This window comes from Dicentrarchus labrax, unplaced genomic scaffold (assembly GCF_905237075.1).
Source record: "Dicentrarchus labrax unplaced genomic scaffold, dlabrax2021, whole genome shotgun sequence".
Taxonomy (NCBI): Eukaryota; Metazoa; Chordata; class Actinopteri; family Moronidae; genus Dicentrarchus; species Dicentrarchus labrax.
The window spans coordinates 1,888,127-1,912,067 of NW_026136707.1; positions in this window are offsets into that span (position 1 = coordinate 1,888,127).

A 23,941-nucleotide genomic window follows, 5' to 3' on the forward strand; every position below is an offset into this window, starting at 1 on the left:
AGATTTGTTATAAGAAGTTTCACTGAGGGAATTTTATCATTAATGGGTGTGTTTTAAAAAGAGCTGAAGGTTAATGGAAAGTGCCTTAAGGCAAAACACAGGATCGCTTAACATCGAGGGATGGTTACTAATGAATTCTGTGACTGATAGCTGCTTTGAGATTATTGTATGTCATTATAGGTGTGTGCCACGTTGCAAAACACAGAATCTGATGTAACTATTTCTAATTAAACTAAAGTCAATGGAAAGTCAACAGGATGACGACACGATGACCAGATGTGAACTGTGGGATTTGAAGACTTCAGCATATCTGATAATTACACAGTGTATGTTTGTTACAGGAGATTGAAATCAATGTAGTTTAATACATTTTGATATATTTTTTTATCTGCTGCATTTGAAGTTGAGTCATTCAGCCAACGTAGCCAGTATCCCTCCAACACGTTCTCACTCCCAACTTATCAAGTACTGCCGCTGTGTGGCCCACCGTTTCTAAATATAACCCTGTAGGTACCCCTTTAGCATTATTTCTGGACATGCAGGGCTCTGCAGTCAGGTTAGCAAGAATAAATATGCAATGTCTGGTTAAACTTTCAAAATAAAGCTTGCATGGTTAACCTGAAATGGTCACACTTTGGTTAGGTTTAGACACAAGTACTTGGTTAGGTCCTGTTAGGTGCTGTTAAGTTACATTAAGTACCTGATAACTAACATACGTCACTGGAAAAACATGACTTACTTTTTAAATTCATAGGACACAAACAGCGCTCTGCTGGATTAAAGTCCTGTGTTTGTTGGAGCCATCCACCCCTTCCATATGCAGACTTTCTCGCTCTGTCCCCTACGCAATGGGCCACTGCCCTAACTGTTTGACAACTTTGTAGGGATGGATTCCCATGGAATTTGGTACTGACATAGATTCATATTAACCATAGGATAACATGTAATAACTTTGATGATCCCCAGACTTAGCTATTTGTCGAATACTTTGGTTTATGACCGAACTTTCTGTACTATACACTGACTGTGTACTACACAATACTCTAAGAAGCACTTTGAATTCACTAATATGACTGCATGCTAATACACTGATCTAAGATGGTAAACATGGAAAACATTATGATAATAACCAGTGTGTAGGATAGTGGCATCAAGCCTTGTAGTTGCTTCATTAGTTTCGTTCCAAGCAGATAGGGCTTTCCCGGTTTTTTGTAAGTTTAGAACTCACCAAAAATGTGAAAGGCCTTTTAAGAGCCAGCCAGTTTTTGGTTTGTGTGTTCTGGGCTACTTTAGAAACACGGCAGACAGTTGAAGAGGATCGCTCCCTCTGTTGACAGAAACTGCTCATTCTAATGCAACCAAAACACAACTATTCTTATTTTTAGGTGATTATACACTAATGAAAACACACAATATTTCTATTCTATTTCGGTCAATAGATCCTCATTAATGTTACACACTGGACCTTTAACATCAACATGTTAGCACTGTCATTATGAGCATTAGTTAGCATGCTGACGTTGGAGTACAGTACAGAGCTGCTAACATGACTGTAGACTCTTAGTTTCTATTTCCATTAATATATTCACACTGTGATGGCCCCTGCTTATGTATATATAAACATATAGATGCAATAAAATTATCTTGATAACCAACTACACAGTATACATGAAATACCCAATTATCAGATCATCCCACCTATTTCCACAATCTACCTACCCAAATCTCGAAAAACACCCCTACCAAAAGGATCCTGTTTTTTTTTTGTTAACAAAAACACATACATAAGTTTCTTCCCAACACTATACTGTAGGTCCATACCTATACAGAAAATTTAAATACATACACTGACATGCATGCACAAATGCACCAACAGGAATCTACACATGTAAATGCATATATCTAATTTATACTGTCTGCGGAACAGAAATACCTGTAATAAACCTAAAAAATACACCTAAACTCTAGAATGAAAGAATAAATGAGGTTAGTATCCAAGAATTTGTGTTTTTTTAATGTATGTCTTTTTTTGTGTGTGCATTATTTGTAGGTATCATTTATGTTTTGTCTGTTTAAACAAAGTCATTTCAAAAACACAAAGAAGTACTGCTTCGGATGTGGATTCTTTGAAAGCCATATATTATGTATAAAGACAGTTTGCAACTTTCTTTGTTGTTTGCTTGTTGCAGCTCTGGCAGCCGTGCAGAAATTATCTTACACTGCATATGTACATCTTGCTTTATTCTGTGTTAAGTAAGCAGGTTTACCTGTAAACATTTGGAGACTTGTGTGCAAAACGGCTGGTGAAGCACTCCTTGTGTCCTCGAGGCTTGGCAGGACATCAAACCTGTTCTTTAGTTTCACCAGACACCGTGTTTGCTCAAGCGCTCGCTGCTGTACTTGAAGCCGGACATTTGAGCTGTTGTCTGAGGGGAGAATACAGCTCACTGTACGATTATCTGAGAGGGGAATTCTTCCTGGAATGTTATGCATGTTTGAGTGAAGTCTTATTTACCTCTCCCTGACACCTATTCTCTGTGTGCTGTGTACGAGCCAGCCTGTTTGGCCATAACGATTGGGGTGTCTGAGCATAATGCAGTTTGACCCGTTGCTAATGATGTCCTGACACTTGCTTAACGGAGCTCTACATTTGGATAGCTGGCATCTAATTGGAAGTGACAGGACAGCACCTGTAGCTCTCTCTGCACAGTGTTTACCAGGAGGATGTTAGGGGTGACTGTGTGGGGAAGAAGACTAAAATGACGTGTTGGGGAATCTGTACTACACTTCTCTTGCGGTTCTTTCTTCTCTCTTGCACTCACACTGTTTAACCCATTCATTCATACTTGCGTATAACGTAGTACAGCTCAGCTCATCACTGTCAACCACCGAGCAACTTGAGTGGAATGATAGGGGTTAATATTTCACTCACAAGACATGCATGAGCAGCTAGCTTTGGCTCAGAGTCAGAGAAAAACAGGACAGATCAGGAGGAAATGGATACAGGTTAATAGACTTATAAACCGCACTAGCTCTCAAAGAAATCATGCTGGAACTTGAAGCTGAGGTTAACTGTTGGCCATGATGCACTGTAACTTAGATGGATAAGGTTAGGTGGGATTACTGGCAGTCACACCTGTAAAAGTGCAGTTGAGTGTAGTTCGAGATAGAAGATTGTACTCTTATCTCTGCAAAAGAAAAAATACTACAGCCAACAAGGTCAGCGACACTAACTTGGCATCCATCAGTCGATGGCACTGAAAACACCAAATAGCACGAGAGGATAACTGTTGTCTGGAAAAGTCAGACTAAGAAGCAGAAACTCAAGTCTGAGCTGCCAGAAAACGCTGGCAGAGCTGAGGGTGTATACAGATGGATGTCAGATTAAAGGAAATGAATAAATGAGTGGGGAATACACACGCTTTGATACAGGTCACGAGGATCTCAGCCCAAATGAACACCTATGGGAGATTTTAAAACTGTCACCGAAAAACCAAACAAGAGAATATTTTTGGAAGAATGGTGTTCATCCCTACAGAAAGGTTGGACTGAGACTTGGACAATCTATGCCAAAGAGAAGTGAAGTTGTTCTATTTTTTTTTTTCACATACTCAGATTTCCCAATGTTGCACAGTGAAATAACAGGGTGGCCTACTCTATAGAGGAATTGCCATTCATACTTTAATTTAATTAATCTGTTTAATAGTTAGTATTAGTGTCCACTTTACTAAAAGTAAGGTCAAAATGTCCTCAAACTCTTAAGTTTGTTGACATGCTCCCATGATGAATTCCTGAAGTGTTTATTTGTTTTGGTGAATTTTTAATATTTAGAGCAGGGCAGCTGGTACAGCATTCATCTACAATAAAACATAAATGATGGCAAAATAAATGAGAAAACTAGCAGAGGGCTGAGAGGCAAATCACTGTGAGAAAATGAAGCAGCAAGCTCTTTAATAAAGTTAGGTAGACAGTTTTCCTGGATCAATAACAGCAGAGAAGCAGCTGAAGGTTGTTCTGACACATTTGTCCATCAGTGCAGGCGACAGCACCTTTAAACTTTTCTATTTCTGGAAGCTTTCGTCTCTGCTCCATAAAATGAACTCCATTTTTTTCTCGCTGTCTTTATCACCCCTGCCCAGGCATCTCAAGGAGTTAAGAAGGAAAAGAAAAGACTCCATATTTTTTCTTATCCTCATTAGGCGCTAGCAAAGAGCCCCTTTTTTTCCTTGTGGCCATCCCGCCTGCCTTTGTCTCTTAAATCTGTCTCCAGGCCAGGCAACGGGAGTCGTGATGGAGCTGGTGCCATACAGGGTGTGATCTTCTCCGGCGATACTGATGCTCTGAAAAAGGTACTTCAGCGGAAGGATGGGAAACGAATGTGCTTTTTTGAGCTCACACGTCCTGCGGCTTGGTATTCACAGGCACAGCCAACTTAATTTCAGCAGGAATGGCTACTAATCAAGTAGTGAAGGCGTCATTTCACATTTTGAAGCTCATTTTAGTACCTAACATACCTATAAATTCTGCAAGGGTAGTTACAATTCTTTTCTCATTTAAAAATGGCTGTATTTAGTTTGGCTATTGTGCAGTCACAGCCATCTGGAGGCAACAGAGTTTGGCAACATAACAAAGGTGAAAAATTGAGGTGTTTATCATGATTTAGCTGCAGTAGGTAAGGTTTTCGAATAGAAAATAATGTATTCCATGCAATCAGCCTAAATTATTTTTAGATGCAGCACTTTTTCTTGTGAGACTCTTAACCACATTTCAAAGAGAAATATTGTACTTTCCTTCCAACCATCCTTTTCTGAGAGCTGTAATTGTTACTGTACAGATTAAGGCTTTACATGCAAGTTCATAAACTGTGATCCATTGTTAAGAGTTTAAACTAGCCAGCAATACATGGAGTAGTTTTACCAGCTACGGTGTAAAAATAATCTTCACAGGTTTAGGATTGTCCACATAAAACACTTTTTCCTACTCAGATTCAAGGTGCAAGGTGTGAGGAAGCAGAGAGACTTTAAAGAGCAGAGGGAGCTCTGTATAGTACTCTGCAATAGTAATGGGCTTGCACTATGAAAAGAACATTGGTCAAAATGAGAACATTTATCAACTTTAAATTTTTACTGCAGGTTCTTAAATTGTGCAGCCCCTTTATTAATGGAGTCGCATTCCCTTGTGGGAGTGCTTCACTTAAACCTGCATTAACCAATATTTTTATAGAAAAACAATGTTCAAGGGTAAATTGTAGTGCTGAAATCCTATAGAATTATCATAAACCTCTGCTGCTCTTACAAGGCTTATTAATATCCTTAGTGTAGCAGTTTTGCCCAAACACGCTTTATAAACCCACTGTGTGCTACCTGCCCAACACCAAATGGCAGACGGACAAAATAAGCAGTCAACAATAGCAGACAGAAGTTGGTGGAAATCAACTTGTAATATTGGACTTACATTCATGAGGTGGACAGAAACAAGATTCCAAACGTCTGCTGATGAGGCTACTGTTTGCTAACACATTAGCCATAACAACTTTATAATCCGGTGATATGGTGTTGAGCATGTACGACCCCCTAGAGGACAAAATGTATTAATGCACCTTTAAGTAATCAAAGGATTTCAGACACTTTTCTACTTTTTCCTTTTTTCCACTATAATTAAATGGACTCAGAATATGAAATGACTTTAGGCGATCTAAAGAATTACAGTTTACACTGGAAAATGTCGAAAACCTGACTATTTTACCGTAATGCTTGTGTCAATGTGTCAGCTTTGTATATACAGCCCTACTACTTATATTCACAGTGACCCTGATATGGTGGAGATTGGCAACATATCAAAAGTGAAAGGTCAAGGTGTCATTGTCACTGAGTGGAAACAATTCATTCATATTGTATTTTCCTTTAGTTGTGACCGTTGGGCTTTTGGAATAAATCTTTCGGACGTTCCATTGATTGATAGCAGAGCAGCCTGTTGAGATGCGATTAAGTGTGTAAAACACATCAGATACAGGCTGTTTGCCTGCAGAGTCCTCATGTTATGTTGAGTGTTGTTGTCAATACTGTAGATTAATGCATGGAGATAACCAGTGTGTGTGACTCTGTGTCTGAGTGTTGTGTTTGTGTATGTGTGCTGAGGAGTTGTTCCCTTTTCCATTACAGCCTGTGGTGTGGATGGTACCCATCCATCAGTTCAAAGAGCAGAATAACCAAGAGTGACATTCAATTACGGTATGCTAATTTGTGTTCTTTATTTCTTTATTTATTTGTGCTTCACCATTCATTTACTTAATTAACAATTTTGGACGTGAGCTATCATGAGCAGATTGCAATATTCTTTCCAATAACAGGCCATAATGAAATATATTATTAGCAATAAAGTTAATGGAACAAGTGATGTGAGACTCCTCATCACCGCTGGATGGATGGCAAATTAAGGATAATAAAGGGAACAAACAAAGAACACAGACTCAGGAAAATAGCTCCTGTAAAGTATTGTTTAAGATTTTTATGAAACGTCTATGGGATGTGTGCTTTGAGCCACACTTCGGTTGTATCATTCTGATTTATAATAGCGTTTACATTGTCCACCTGTCACTCCAAGGCCTAAAGAGAACCTTTTTCCCCTTGTCGTTATTGCAAATTGGACCTTGTTCTCAATGAAAATGTAATCATAGGGCTAAAAGACAGAGCTGGATGTTTTGACAGGCCCGACTGAACTCAAGACGCTTGAATGTAATTAAAAATATTTAGCTGGACCGTGCAGCGTCTGGCATTCACTTGGAAATTCTCATTTGTGGTTTGATTGTTTTTGTGATGTGCTCCTTTTACAGTGATTTAGCTAATCAAAGAGAGAACATCTTCCAAAAGAAACATTTCTTTGATCTGATGAACATAGAGCTAAATCATAGGATGAAGGAAACTGTCCAACCAGCCTCTGGGGTGGCAGCGTTTAGCAGGTGTTCATAATTTAACTAACTTTAACATTAAAACATCATGGAAAAGTTAAACTTGACGCAGAACAGCTGATTTTCATTATATGTCATTATGAATTCACTGGCCAGTATGGATGCTCAACATGACTTACATGAGGTTTACTAACATTTTTCATCTTTTGAAACAGTCTGAGAAGCATTAAACTGTATTTTTTTCCCTCGAAGTTCATGCCGTACCAGACTAATTGGACAGGAAGAATCCAAGCTGCAGAGGATCTGCTGACCTCTGAGACCAAGCTGGACACATAGTAAGAAGAACCTGTCTTTGATGTGTAGATGTTAAAGTCAAAGCCTTTGGGCTAGTACCCTTTTAACAGTCCAGTTACGTACTTGTATCAGAGACATTGACCGTAAGAAGAGAAAATAAGAGTAGATTGGTTCAAAGCAACACTGCATGGAAGTCCACATAGGACATCTCAAGACAAATATTTGGGAGGGGGTAAGAAACACAACTTTAAAGAGAATTGCATCTTTACATGACATTATGGTCATTATTTGACGTCTCCTACGCAAAATGTATTGGTTAACACGTCTGTGCAGAACAGTAAGTAGTACTTATATCCGGTTGAAAAGTTTATTGTTCATACCAATCATATGCACCGATTGTGGGGGTTTCTCAACTGGGCAACCTCAGTTGGCTGCCGTATTAACTGGGGTCACATTCTGTTCATTAAAAACCTTTCCTTACATTAGCTGTTTTACAGTAATGCTTCGATCAAATGTGCTTTATTATCAGTTGCATTACTTTGTCACTTGTTTAAATAGCATCTGTTTATGTGGTGGGGATATGTTGGCTTGTACTGTATGTGTGAGCATGTGCTGGGCAGTATGTAGTATGGTGAAAATCATCACGTTTTTTGTTGAATTAAATAGTTTCTTCAGTAATTTAGTGATTTTACTTGGTTGGTGTTCCTGTGTGGTGATGAGGTGGTTGTTTTGACTGATGAACTGATCATCGAGTTTGTTGGGGAAACATTTGAGAACAATTTAAATATGTTTAAAATCGGCTATGACTTATCATTTTAGAAATTTAAACCACTGCTGATATCCACCTTCCATGTATTCTGATTAGAATAACAACTCCGCAGCAATTGCAGTTTTGAAACATTTCCTTACCTCCAAAGCAAGCTTTTTTATTTATTATTATTATTTTTATTTCAATAGCACATAACGCAGATCCTAACAAACTGCTACAATATGGTCTTATTTTGTCTTCATCTTTTGTGCTGAAAATCACCTAATCAATGCTTACTGAGATCATACAGTGCTATAAAAGAGTTACCAAAGTATCATATAATGTAGCCTACAAATTGCAGATCCTTTACTGCAACTTGTACAAGGCATACTTGAGAGAAATAACCAGGTATGCCAAATCTGCTTTTGACATAAAACCTCGGCCAATTCCTCAGTAAGGGCATGGTTGCACATGCTCAGATTTGCATCTTGTGTAATTCAGATTTGGTGTTGAGACTTGGAAGGTAGGATGTAAAAATCACCTAAATTACATATTAGTATGAGAAAATGTATGACCTGAAATTTGACCGCTGATTTGTTTTATAAACTGGCTGCGACAAACCTCCTCTGCTCGTTAATTTAGCTGACTATTCAAATATTTGGACTGACAAAAACTACATTTTGCTATCATTCCCTCTTCGCCCCTGTCACCTTGTCTCGAAGCCGGAGCCGTACAGTATGAATAATGAAAGCACCGATCTCCAGGTCTTGCTGGCTCTCTGGCAGCAACAAGGAGCGACTCCATTAAAGAATGAAAAGGCAGGTCTCTTTTGTTGCTCCCAGATCTCCCCATTATTAAAGAATCCCATTAAACGACAGAAGAAGGTGACTTTTCCTTTCAGTGCGATGACACATGGAGAGAGGCCCCTGTCAGGTCAGAGATGGGGCCTGCTGATGAGGCCGGTGAGGGGGTTTCGACCTGGGAGGAAAGGAGTTATTGATTGACTGAGGCAGCACTGCGTCTCCTGCACTCTGTCAATCACCTGCAGACCCTTTTCTTCGTTGCTCTCTTTTCTTCTGGCCACCAGTGATCACCCATTTCTAGAACGTTCTCTGCCGAGCCTGCTGCCCTCATTTAACTTCATTACTGTGGGGCTGACAGCCAGGCGGCAAGGGGGACAAACAGCATCCTTCGACCCTGCATGGTCACCATCTCCTGGAGCCACCTTTCCTGCCGCCATCTATCCTCAATTCCCCCCCTTCGCTTTCCTTTCTTTCTTCTTCTCTGTGGTTATTCTATCACTGTCTCTGCCTCTCTCCACTGCCCTCCCCGTCGCGCCCACAAATGTAGCTCAGCAGCATTGATAACAGTCTGACAGGCCACAGTGGAGGGCTGGCGTCGGCTCCTCACTCCCGTCCCTTCTTCCCCTAACTCGCCGCCTTGCTTTCTCGTCAAGGTCACCCTGCTGCCAGAGTGGGAGAATGTCAGGCTGTGAATGGAGGCTTTCACCTGCCACTACTTGTTTCCTTACAATGGTTTCTTGCACCTACTAAGATGATGGCACTGCCTTGATTTAGCACTGTGTGGCCAGGCCGTCAGCAGGAAATAACAACTGATGCGATGCCACAAACGTATATGACAGTATGAGATTTATGGATTTTGCATGTCCAATGTCAGTATTTGCAACACTGGTAATCCATTTACAACAAATAGTTTTTTTTTAATGTGAGGTCTGAAGCAGCATATAAACCAAACAAAGTGTTTTAGATGCAAATATATTTTACATGTTTGGTGACTTTTAAAAATGCACTGTGTACTGTTTTAGGTTTTCGGCTATATTTTTTCCAATCATTCTAGGCAACCATTTGCTTTCCTTTCTGTGTATATGGTAGTCAGACTCTAGTGTTGTGTCATCCATTACAGTGAACATGAAGCCTGCATTTGTTCTTTGTTGTTGTAACATATCATTGTCTGGTAGTGTAGTTTGAGTTCAGAATGACAAAAACTCTGCATTACCTCAGACATGCTGTAAATTTACTGTATTTATTTTTTACAATTCTTTAATGGATTGAGTGGAAACAGTAGAGTGGCAGAAAAAGCACTTTCTAGAGCAGAGTAGTATGGTTTGCAGTGATGCAAAGGATACATGGTTTGTAGTGAATGGGCTAATACATACACTGGTATGGCCATTTGAGCTACCTGTGTATATAATCTGCTCGGGAAGAGTCTATGGGGTGAAGATTATGTGTGTCCTCCACAGGAGTTGCACATCTTCAAAATACACATCCACACAACAGGGATGACACATGGAGACGGCAAGGACTGTGAGTGCTCAACTTGGGCAATGTTTGTCTTCTACAAGTTTCTGACTGTTGATACTGAACATTTTTCCTCACTTTTAATGACTGAAAGCAGATCCAGGCCAGTGTGACATGATTGAAGCAGCTAGTGATACGTATTAAGTAGGCCGTTATATAATTTTTTTTTTTAACCATTTAGAGAAAGTTTTAAAGTTTCACCAAAAGTTATTCAATCACTGATCTTTCTGCTGATCTGACAACAGCAAAGCTATCATATTTCTTCACATATGGACTTCCTCTTGCTGTAACGATTCTGGGTTGAACTGAGGCGCAGAGAAATACATAGTACACAATGTAAAAGTCTTTACTGAAGAGCCAGGCAGTCATACCTAGTCTTATACATACAAACAAAGGCAGGCAAGGAGTAGGCAAAATCAGGAGTCATACTTTCCTTTTTACCAGCACACACAGCAGATCGTGTAGAATTCTGGACTTTCTGTGTGTAAATATAAACACCACATCCTTCACAACTCACACGGTTGGTTTTTTGTCTTATGTGTTAAATTTTATTCATAATGATATCCACTTTCTTCAAGTACGTACACTGTTATCTGTACCAGAAAATGCCTGTACTACTGTAACCCAAACTTAACCTTAATTAGGATGTGTTGCAGGAAATGGAGCTAGTCCCAAGAAAACTGTGTTTTTACTTTCTGTAGAAGCAGTAGGTTCTCTGCCCTCTCTGGAGTATCTGCTCTGCTGTCATATATTTAGCACCTAACTTCAAACCAAAGTGTCTTGCACCTTCGGTTGTAACTGGCAAAGGGAAAGTAACACTTGCGGCAATGTGCAAATTCTGTCTCTCTCATATATGCATGGCGGCACACAGCTACGAATCACAACATACAGAGCAGAGTGCTACATATCCTTTGGGAAAACAAGTAAAAACCATCAGAGGTACAAGTGCGGATTTCACACTAGTCACCTGTTTGGTCTGTGCATCTGACCAATATAACATCTTATAATAAAGGTTTACATGTAGAAATAAATAGTTTTACAGCTCTGAGACACTCCCCCCATCATAAAGAAAACATCGGTTCTGGTGTAAAAATATACGTAAACTAATTGATGCTGCTCAAAATTATGATTACTGTGTTTGGCCAGTTTGAAATACATTATTTTATTACTCTTCATTTGCTAGTCTCTTTCAAACTGGATTAAATATTAAATATACTTTGTTTCCAGATATTCCCCAAATACTTTTTAATGTTAATTCATGTGATTAAATATACAAAACATTAGGCTTATGTGGCACCACTTGATCTCCCAGTGACGCACTGTACCACTGAGGTCCAGTTTGAACAACCAAATGCACATGAAACATGATCTCCCACAACAAGAAAAAAGCACTTCAGTTGTTTAGTAGTAAAACTCCCCCTCTGTAGCCATTTGACTATAACATTTTAGTTTATTTTATTGCTTTCACCTGCAAATTCAATAGTCTTCCACTGTTAGACAAAAACGTTCAGGTTAGGTCATTTACACTCAGGCTCCCCCGGACAAAGCTGAACATTAACACCAGTATTTGAAAATGAATGCTACAATATATTTAATCATTATTTCAGACATACTCGTAATTTGGTATCAATGAAGGAGTAGTTTACTGCAGTGTGTACTTGAATTAGTGATTACTATCAGTTCCTCTGAAGTGACTATAATATTGAATATGCTGTAGACGTCCAGAAATCAATAATAGAGACACAGGGATCATAAAATAATCATTTTGCCTGGAAACATACTGAAAATGGTAGATTGTTTTCATGCACTGAGAAGGTTATTTTGTATTGAAGCACGACACCATTGCATACACACTTAACAAATTCTAAATGTAAATGTCTTTACATTTTTCTCATGTAAATTTCTCTTTGTGAATTAATGAAGTGCTTCAGCCATTGTTGGCGAGTCTTATTTGGCCAGCATTCTGTTTTTTGAGGCAATTTTTCCTTGACTTTCAGTTTGATGCTCTGTGTGAAAATAGAGAGAAAGAGACAACAAACAGACAAGGAGTCTGCACACGGATTAAGAATTAAAAGAGGAAGTGAAACACATTTACACTTTTCCATTGTGGTGTAATTTTGATTTGAAGTGCTAAAATGCAGAAGTGTGTGTTTTCCTTTTTACACGTTGTAATGAGAGGCCTGGAAAATGTCTTGCTGCCTTTTCGGAGTCATTTCTTTTGGATAGGCTACAAAGCAGTCTGTGGAGTCTTTGCATGTTCTCAGGTAGTGCGCACTAATTGGAATCTGCACACCTGCTGATAATCACACTAATGACCAGAGGCTCCACACTTCCCTGAGCAGTTCTGAATACAAGCTGCTAGTAACCATTAACTGATACCAAAATATATAATGATAATAATAATGATTTAGGCAAATTGGCAGAGGGATGTAGGAAGTTCTCATCTGGTAGAAGGACAATTTGCAGTTTTTTCTGGCATGACTGAGGTGTACAAACTGGTTTTATCACGAAAAAGCACACTTATACAACTACCACACAATGTTGGGAAATGTCTATTTCAAATCATATTCCATAATGCTTCACAAAAAGCTACATTTTGGTGCAGAGCAAACTACTATCTTCTAAAACATGATGAGTATTGTTCATTATAATGTCACCGTTGCATTTTATGTCTTACTACAGTGACTTTAAAACATTTCTGCATCCTTTTTAAGTCTTTTCAATAAGTGACAGCAACGCTTCCTTCTTTCCAAACTGAATTTTCGTATTTTCATCACACCTCTATCTTTCTACCTCGTTAGCAGACCTCATATGGTTCATCACATATTTCATTCAGGGGTGACTCAGTCCTATCATACTGATTCATATGTTAATATGTTCCTGAGACGACCCCCCGTGGTTTGCAGAAGGAGCTCGAGATTTTCAAACTTGCTCCGCACTCTCCTTTCACAAGGGCTGAACTCACCGTGAAATATCTTGGCTTTTTTTCCCTCCTGCACTGGGAAAGGCATTTCTGGGATAAACAATCCATTGAAATGTCACCAGATTCCATGGAGTCCCAGAGAGCTGCGTCCCCGAGCCGGAGGGACTGGCATGTTGACATTAGACATTAAGCAGCATTTCATATCATATTATGGTGTGACAACAACATCTTACAACTGCAGCTTTCAGAAATGCCATTCTCAAACGGTGGGCTATGAAGCGTATCATATTGATATTATATACTGTAGATCACAGCCTGACTCCACGAGCAACTACAGGGAACCGCAGACAGTGCTTTATGTCAGCTGCACAATTCTAAATAATTATGTGAATGTTACAGCGATGCACACACAGAGGCACTTGACAGCAGGTGCCTCTGATTTAAACACACAGTATGTCAGATCTCAATAGCAAAAGATGTCGTTTGATGATTTCATGAGGTAACGTGGGAATCGTGGAGTTGTGACTCAAGCAGATATGTTCACAGACGAGGTAATGTATTAAAGATTTAGTCACATTACATTTAGGCACCTTCGTCACTCACTCTGACGTATTCCCTATGTTTCCTCAAGAGTTATAGCAGGTGGGGTGAAGGGAATATGACGCCATTGACAGGCACTTACGTGACGTGATTTCTCTGGGTTTGAACATCGTTACGCAGCTCAACAACATCTAACATAGGTGTAGTTGTTTTTAGACATTTAATGCATAAATTTTACATATTACACTTTAAAGCTAAGCCTAGAAAAGAACACACTTAATGAGACCTTGACAAAAGGCGAAAAATAATTAGATTCTTCTTCTCTTTTATATTCTGTTCTGAGTGTGTTCCCTCTGCCAACACGCAGTATAGTCTAAGATCAGGTTGCCTGTAAACACAGGCTTTGTTTGTGTCTAACACTGCATTGTAAATGTGCTGAAGAGGGAATTCAATTTTCCCTTAGAATAGTTTTCATATTAGTTGACTCGCACACAGGTCTGCCCTTTCTGCAAACTTCTTCTTCTTACTTCTAATAAGCTGCGACCTAGTTCAGGCGCTCTGAAGGAATGGAAGACACTGAACCTAAATTTTGTCCTGGCGATCAGGTCATCTGTGTGTGTGTGTGAATGGGAGGAAAATTGTAAAGCACTTTATAATTACTGTCTATTTACCATTTACATGTTCCACAAAGGTGTGTCCTCCAGAGGACCTCAAATCTCGTCTGAACATTCACACAGACAAATGCCATATCCCAAAGCCACACTACTTCTTGTATGTGCTCTGTACTTATCTTTAAAAATATACTGTTTTTGCAGTAGGTATACGTAATCAACATACTTCACAGTTTTGTACTAACAGTAGATTACTGATGCTGTCAATCTGCTATCAAACTGCAATTTTAGAATACCACTGCCAGTTGCACTTCACAAAAAGGAACACAAAATGTTTTTTTTTTAAAGATACTTATAATTTTGTTTTGCAAGATCTCTCTGAAGCTGTCTCTCCTCTGTTCACAATTTATTGTTTTCAGCTGTAACTATAGCAGCTTCTGCATTTCCTTTGTGCATTGCATGTGGGACAAGTATTGTTATTGTGTTTATCAACAGCACGCTCAAAAATACTGTTTTTGTCTGCTTACTGACAGTCATACTGAAAATACACCGATCAGCCATAACATTATGACCACCTGGGCACCCTGGTGGTCATAATGTTATGCAGCCCCATATGCAACAAACTGGGATGCACTGTGTGTTCTGCCACCTTTCTGAGCTATAGTTGCTCATCTGTTGTGGGGAGCGATGGCTGTCCATGTGGTCCGATCCATGACCCTGTCTCTGGTTCTTCTCCTTCCTTGGAGCACTTTTGATAGGTACTGACCACTGCAGACCGGATACACCCCACAAGAGCTGCAGTTTTGGAGATTCTCTGACCCAGTCGTCTAGCCATCACAATCTAGCCCTTGTCAAAGTCACTCAAATCCTCACACTGCCAATTTTTCTTGCTTCTAACACATCAATTTAAGGACAAAATGTATATTTACTGCCTAATATATCCCACCCACTGACAGGAGCCATGATAACCAGATATGGCTGATTGGTGTACATTATTGTGTCACTTTTATGGTATGAACAACTTATACAGACTCATAACATGCTTAGAATTAGTATGTAGTGTGACACTGGAACACATCTGAACACTCTGCATTCAGATACTCAATGTCAAGTTATAAAGTTAATTTCAGAGTTTCACCAATAGGTTGCCTTCAAGTGGTTTTTAAACCTCTATTAAGTATAAATAACTGTTTCAAAAAATGTTGCTTGTGCAGCAATCCACATTAATCCTTCCTGTTTTACAACACTCATTTCTGAAAAATCTTGTAAGAAAAGAGTTACTTGTATTGGAAACATTGAAATAATTATGCTGCTCTTTCACTTGTTTCAAAGACTTTCGGGGCTCAATAATTATTCCAAAAGACATTTTTGTGTGTAGGACACGTGTCATGATACCTGGGTTTCTTGAAAAGGTTCTGATGGTGGAGTTCAAGGAATGATGGACAACTGGTAAATAGCACTACCATGTTATTGGAAAACAAAACTATACCCAGGTCTCTGGAGAGAAAACAGTGGAGGTGACACGTGGCTTGCGTGATGTACTTTATTTACCACTGACTGATGAGAAGTACTTTTTTCTTATTGCCAAGCACACCAGTTGTGTCCTCCAGATTCTGGAAGGCTGTAGAATGTCTCTTATCTGCCTTTTAAGGAGCCATTGAAACGGGACAGATTTTGTCTACCCATTAGGATGGCACTTTATATGCACTTTAGAGGATGAAGCCCTTAGATAAGAACACAATTTTTACCACTTAATACCTACCAAGTAAGAGGAGTGAGTAGAAAAGGATAAACAACTGTTTGCAGCTGCATTAAGTATTAGGGTTTTAGCAGGGTGAATGCATGGTCACAATAAAAAATACCAAGCTTTGAACACCTTGAACTTAAGTAGAGGCCCAGTCCTCCGCCCTCTCTTAGGATGATCATTTCTATCCTTTGTATAAGGTGTAGCCTAATGCTCAGTCCAGGAGGCAGGGGGCGGTGAATGTGTCTGTTTCATGCTGTTTTACTGGCAGACTCCTCTGTCTGTGGATGGGAAACTACAGCGGTGCTCTGCACAGAGATATCTTCTCTTCTGCTGTACTCATGGCAACAAAGACACTGAATCTAATGGTGTGAAGGGCTCATATAATCACCTTAATCCAAATAAGACCTCAACAGGAGCATCGTAAATACCAGCATTACTCCTGTGTATGTAAATGTAACCATAAAACCCTTTCACACTGCTTTTCCTTGTTGAAAAGAAGACAGTAATTACGCAATCGCATACAGAGGTATTTAGGTATTAGAAAGGAAGGGAAATGTGTTTGATGGAATACAATTAAATTCACTTGACCCCTTGGATCAATTAGTACAATTGACCGTTTGCTGTCAGTGATTCTTCATAGCCTCCATAACTTGGCACAGCAGGTCTGTTGAGCTTTGGGTTACTCAAAATAATGAAGCAAGGTGCATGCACACAAGAGCAAGTGTAAGGAATGGATTAAACTACCGTAATTTCCGGACTATTGAGCGCACCTGAATAAAAGCCGCACCAACTAAATTAAAAAAAAAAAAAATTTGTTACATATATAGGCTGCACTTGTCTATAAGCTGCAGGTGTCCAGATATTTACACAGAAAGATTTTTTTAATTTTTAATTAAATAAATGCTGCCGTCTCCAACGTCTCACCTGATTGCAGCAGCTCTTCTTCGACAGCCAGATCGATTGCCTTTAACTTAAAAGCTGCATCATGTGCATTTCTTCTTGTGTTTTCCATGATGAGGGTGTGTGCATGATGCGCAAAATGACTGAATGAACTGAATGAATTCAAACTGAATGAATAGCGTCTTCCTCGGCGCATTATCTCTTCCATCTGTCTGTCTCGCCCTTGCGCTTCCTGCTAGAGCGCCCCCTGGAGGACGTTACCCCTTAAAAATCTATAGATTAGCCGCATCATTGTTTAAGCCGCAGGGCTCAAAGCGTGTGGAAAAAGTAGCGGTTTATAGTCTGGAAATTACGGTAGGTTTAATTGCTCTAATGTGAGTGCAGTCATTGGCATGTGCAGCTAACTAGCTTACATTCTCCATTAATTACCGAGCTGTACTTTCAACGCCAAGCAGCACATCATAAACTAGTTACATTAGTTTGTAGCTATACGGTGACCAGAGGTCCCAGTTTGTCTGGGATTGTCTCCAGTTTCAAGTTCCAGAGTACCAACAAATATCTTTATAACACTGAAATGTCTGGGTTTTACCTACCAAATTGTCCCAGTTTTCACCACAATTGAAACAATAAAATAGAGAGAAGAGAAAGTCTGTCTTTTGTAAAGGGCTCCAGAAGGCTTAATCCTTCATGAAGTACCCGGCACTGTTCATGGCGTTGATGGTGTTGAAAGGGCTCGGAAGGTGTGCTTCTGAAATAACTGTAAGCTGGTCCTGGATGCTATCAGAGTATTAGATTTGGGGAAGTTTATAAGTCCAATAACCTCGAATGTTAAGTGAGATAGCGTTACATTTGCCAAACACACCAGTGAGCTTTTACTCTTGTAACTTTACACGTGAAATACACTGTTTAAAAATGCGAACAAGTACGTAAGCTAAGCCGCCTAAGAGGCTCAAAATTAGATACATTTTTGGTATTAAATACACTGATAAAACTAGGACTCGCCAGCTGTACACTATGATATACGTATAGTGCTGTGTCTTTACGTCCTCCACATGGATTATCATCTGGTACGGATGCTGACTTTATGGGACATGTAGTTTTACCTTAGATTAGCACGATATGTAGCAATCACATACCTATTATATATTAGTCCGGTTTTGCATTGCTCTTAAAATGTGTCAGCTGGAAACATTAAAAAGTAAGCCAAAGACAGCATTCTATCTATAAAGCTAACTTTAACTTAATTAGCAACAGTGATTTCCAACGGCAAATCAGTATGCTTTTGTCTACCTCAGTCTGAAATCAAGGACCCATTGTTTCAGAAATGACTATGAAATGAAGTAAATATACCACCGTTATCACTGTTAACAAACTGTTTGTTTGTGTGTCTTGATTGCAGCAAAAAACGATCAAGTCAGACTCAGATCAGTCTGTCTGCTGCAGAGCAGAGGCGAGCCCTCGACGGCACGCAGCAGCCAACACCAGCGGGGACACTGTGGCCTGTTAGTATTGTCACTGATTTCCCCCCCTTAGTGCCCCCTTAATAGGCCCCCGCCAGCCACTCTGAGGCGACTTGGATGTGTGCAGGCTCAGCACCGGGAGTTTTAAAAGCTTGCAGGCCGTCTGCTGTATTTCTTTTTATCTTGCAGAAGAAGAATCTTGTGGCTTCGTGTTCACAAACTTCTTCTCACTCAACAACCCAACCCTCCATGTCTGACAGAGTCCTGCTGTGAGCTCTACAGGCAAGCGGGTGAAAATGTTAGCAAGAAGCTCGCTCCATGCAGGTAGCTGAAAGCAACCGTGATAATGATGCTGGTGGTGGAACATGTCGGGTTTGTCAGGTTGAAACGTGTTGGAGTATTTGGACATTTCATACAGGCTGCAGTGGATTCGGGTCATTTTTGTTGGATTGGTTTCAAACTGACAGCTGCTGGATGAAAACATCGTTGCTAAGTTGTTTCATACCCATTATTTGTGATGACAGGTTTGTTGTAGATGCTGACTATCTGGTCTTTTTAAAGCATAATGTTGTTTGTTGCTGCTTCTGTTGTCTGATGGTTATTGTGTTAATGTCAGAACACACATTGCTTGCACACTTGTAGCCCAATTTGTTGTCATGTGTAGGGTTGACTATGTGTCTGTATTGTGCAGGCTATATGGCTGTATGGGCATCCAACATCAGCGAATGTTACTTTTTTATCCTTTATCTGATCATGGTTTTAAAATAACCAGAATCAGAAGTTGTGATGCTTAAATATCAGCATTTTGCTGTTTAATGATAAATCCATGGCACTGTACATGGTGGTGAAATAGCACACTGTTCCACCCTCCCAACTTAAAGGCTTTTCCATGAGCACTTTTAAGGGCCCACTACAGGTGCTCACCCCCTGTGCAATGTGCCATCAGCTCCACGCCTGGCAGCCACCATAGTTTCTCCTTCGCGCCTGGTAGGGGAGGATGAAGCGAGGGAGTTGCAATCTGAAACTTAACCACTAGATGCCACTAAATCCGACACACTGGTCCTTTAATTAATGCTGTGTGGTGGAGCCAAAGACAGATGTCTGCATTGTGCACAGTAGTCACTTTCATTGCCTATATATTCCATTGCCTATAGGTGTATCTCAGAATTACTCTGTTTAATGTAATCTGATTCATTTAATAGTAATATAATTTCAACTTTATTGAAAAATTTGAACTACCTTGTGAATATCAGTTTTTCAGTGTTTAACAATGTCTATTTGGAATAAATGTCTGAGTTAAGTTGATATCGCCACCGGCCCTTTCAGCCTGTTCTGACCCAATACATGGATGTTAATGAGAAAATATCCAACAACAGAGCTGTATGACTTCCCCACATGCAGTCTAACTCCTAAAGCAATGTTTCCTGACTTTCGCTCACTTTATCTGTGTTGTCCTTGAAGTTAGTTCCTTTTTCCTTCATACCATCTCTGCCTGGCTGCAGCTTCATTGCCCTGAGCGAGTCTAAGTGGTCGGGGGTTGAGCTAGTTTCATCCGAGGTCACCTCGCCTCCATCCCAGGCTTCTGTTCCTCAGAGGAACCGTTGGATCCTGCAAAGAACTGCCCTGCAGTTTTGATTAGTGCTGGCCCCGCCTCCACATTGTCTCCTGGAGGGGAGAGGACAAACTGTCAGAATAAAAACACCACCGTCCTGGCAACAATGAATGAATATAATCAGAGAAACAAAGAGAGACTGAGAAAAGAGAGTGGATTTTTTCTTTCACTACAGCCCTGGAGCCACAACCCTGATCGAAACAGTGACCTTAATGCACAGACACTTCATAATGCTGAGAAACCCGGTGGGCGGGTTTTAAGCTGCAGGACTATTTCTAAATGCCATGCAAAGGTGCCAATCATACTTGCAGCTTTGAAAATCAGCTGAATTGCTATTTGTAGAGGATAAGGAGCTGACATTACCTGGTGCTTTGCTATATTTTCTTCGTTTCTGAGAGCTGGAAATACAGTAAGTCGAAAAAGATCAGTAAAACCTTTCTGTTCTGCAGGCTTTACTGTTTTCAAATCAGCAGGGAATAGACAGGCACCAGTCGGAGACTCTGCTCTCTACAAATCATTATCACCCAGCTTTAATTACCAGTGTTTACATAGAGAGTGGCAGCAGCCTTTATTGTACTGTAGCAGTTAGCGTAAATGAGGTTCGAACCTTACAACCTCATGCTCAAGGTGGAAAGAGTACAGAGTGCTCTTGTACTTTAAAGGTCACAGGCTTTATCTCTACCTGGGTGAGGTGTTATCAGACTGGGACTGATACAGATTTTATTACATACCTTTTATTACTGTTTGGCCTAACCCTTTCTGTACAGGAACAGGAAGAAAACGTTAATGCTGCTGGTCTAACCCTGTCTTCTAAAGATCACATTACACATACAAATAATCTGGGCTAGAAAATATATTTTGGAGACAACATAATGCATAAATTACCTTTTTTTTTTCATCTACATGACAAAGATGGGTTTCTGCAAACTGTTCACTGCCATTGTGAAATGATCATACTGAACACCTGCAAAATATTCACTCTCAGTGTCTTGGCAATTAAAGCATGTTTAGGCAACTGGAAGCACTTGTTTAAAGCAACTATAATTAATGTTTTTATAATGACAATGTATCAAAAGACAATGTGAAAGGTCTGGTGATGAACCTACAAAGTAATATCACCCGAATCTGCATCTGGTGATGTAGATGCAGAGGGGAGTCTCATCTGCCAGACAACTTTTAACTTTTTAACTCTCACCGGTCTCATAGCATTGATTCCTAGCTGCAGCAGGTGTTTTCTGATAAACAAACAAACATAAAACCATAAAAACCCACTGTTCACAACCTGGCCAGCACCTAACAGCAGACTGACACAGTTGGAGACTAGCTGGTGAACACAGTGGAGCATTTAGCAACCAGACGTTTCCCTCAACAGTTGGTAGCTACCCTGGAACAGAAATAAAAGAGAATGAATATTGGACTTACATTTGCCAGACTCCCAGTGAATGATATTGTTGTTCTGCTGGATGTGTCAGTAAGTAACTGTTGTTGCTAACACTTTCAAGTTAAAAGGTCATAATTAATGTTGTGTTCACAACTTGTTCCCACAGCCCCTAAGCGGCCCAAAAAGTCAGTTAAAGAAGGTTTAAGGTTAGGTAAAAGTCAAATTCCAGTGCCAAGTCATTACTTTGTAAGTACCTGCACTCTATGTCTTTGACTTTAACTTTTTTAAACTAGTTTATATTCTTGTAAAGCATGAATCTCAAACTTCCCTTATGTTCTTTTCTTTTCTATTCATATTGGGTTATAACCTTGTTTCCTGCACTTTTATTATCCATCCAGTAAAGCATGTTTTAAGTATTGTTTTTTTTTATTACATCATTTTTATTATTTATATTGCATTATTATTATGTGTATTGCTTACAGAGAACATAGAAAACATAACAGTCAGTTAATGGTCAGTTCATCAGGACATAAGAAGAAACATGTCACCTTCCATCAGTAGCACAACATCATCTTCACTGACGTCTGCAGTATAGATGAATTAGTCTGTGTTCCTTAAAATCCCTAAAATACAAATAGCTGGAGAGAAATGCAATCATTTCCAGTCTTTTACGTAGAACAGGTCTGTGCCGCTTTCCGTAGCTTATCTATTAAGTAAATTAGATGCCAGTGGTAAATAGTTTTACTTTACAAATGACAAATGACCTCATTGTGCAGGTCCTTTACAAAGCCACTGCGCTTGGTAACACAAGATGATAAAGGAGGCTGTTCTTGAACGGTACCCAGCTTCTAAATGGCCAGCCTGGTCGAGTGCATCATTCCCATGTCAGGGAACAAACAAATAAGATGAAGTGTTCTCTCAAAGTCAGTGGAAAGGACAACCACACTGGCTCCCAACAAACAATGATAGATGAGCAATACATGATGGCGTGGGCAGAGAACGGGGGGAGCGTTCAATTAGTACAAGGAGAAATGGCAGTTTAACGGTACGGCAAGAGAAGCTGGCAGGCATTAAGAAATGCCAAATTGAAAACGCATACATCTCAGATAGCTGACAACCTCATTCCCTTTTCCAAATTGGTCACAAATTTATGATTTTCCATAATTGTTCATGTTTTGACACCTCATATTTCAATCTTGGAAATGAATGAGAGAAAAGTACGCTTGGGGGATTTTTAAAAAAAAGAGTTGAGGGTGCTCCCATGTGAGAAACTTACTCTAAATGCTAAAAGGGTGAATTCAGCCGCACTCCTCTCCCTCACCTCTCAACTTTGCCACTGTGCTCTCCAGGATTTGTGGCCCACTGGAGGCTGTGCGCCAAGCTATTGTGAAGAGTTACACCTTCAAAAGCACTCTGAGCTGGACTCATGAATATTTATACACTGATTAGGTGGCCTGATTTATCAGGCTGCGACAGAAAGGAATGATGGGTCTTAAGGAGTTGAAGCACGCACAGAGACAAAGGTATGGCTCTGTTAATGCAGATCCTACACTCCACATAATAGGCTGTCCATTAGTAAAGACTGTTGGATGCATAGAAAGCTTCCAACTTCAATTTTGGGGGTTTTAGTTCATTGATACAGTAATACATATAAGAGCTGTGTGATCGTAAATATTGCAGTGAAATACAATGCTGTAAGCACTAAAGCCAAGTGAAATGAACTATATTATTTTCACTTTAGAGCTTACATTATTTGAGTCAAGACAGCTTAAAGCCAGTGTAGGATTTTTTACACCACACTTATGGCCCCCAATGTAAAATTAGTTGAAGAAGTAGTCTTTAGACTTATGCAGTGTTTTAGTGCTGTTTTGCCTGTTTGACTGATTTCATAGTGTATTGTCTCTAACTCTTTAGGTCTGCTGTTTGGTCTCCCTGCAAAGTAACCTGAGTGGGTTTACAGTAGGTTCCGCTTTCACCGGTCATAGTACAATAGGGATGAGGGAGAATACCATTATCTGGATCTGTTCCATCCATTGACAGTATATATAAAGGTCAGAGCTTTTTTTGAAGCCAACACAGACCTGCATTCTATGTAATGACCAGCAGGTGGAGCTCCATTGGCTGCAATAACACACCCATACCATTCACTCTAACAGAGAATGAGCCAACTTCTCACTTGATTTATGAACTAGTAAACAGTTTCCTAATGAGTTTATGGTCTCAATCAGTAGTTTCACATCTTCTTCCATACAGCATGATGTTCATTTAGTAAATTATGCTCCCATTTAGAGTAAAATAGACAATAAAGCCGCATAAGCTTTTGGGTGGGGCTACCTTATCAGTCCTTCTAGAAAGACGCAGAGTTTTTTTGTGATTGTTGCGGGCAAAAAACCTTGATTATGCGGCATGTTTTCTTAAAAAATGCGATGGAATATGCGGGATATTTATGCAATTTTATGCGATGAAATTGCGGGAACTTGCAAAAACTGCGGCTTCATCC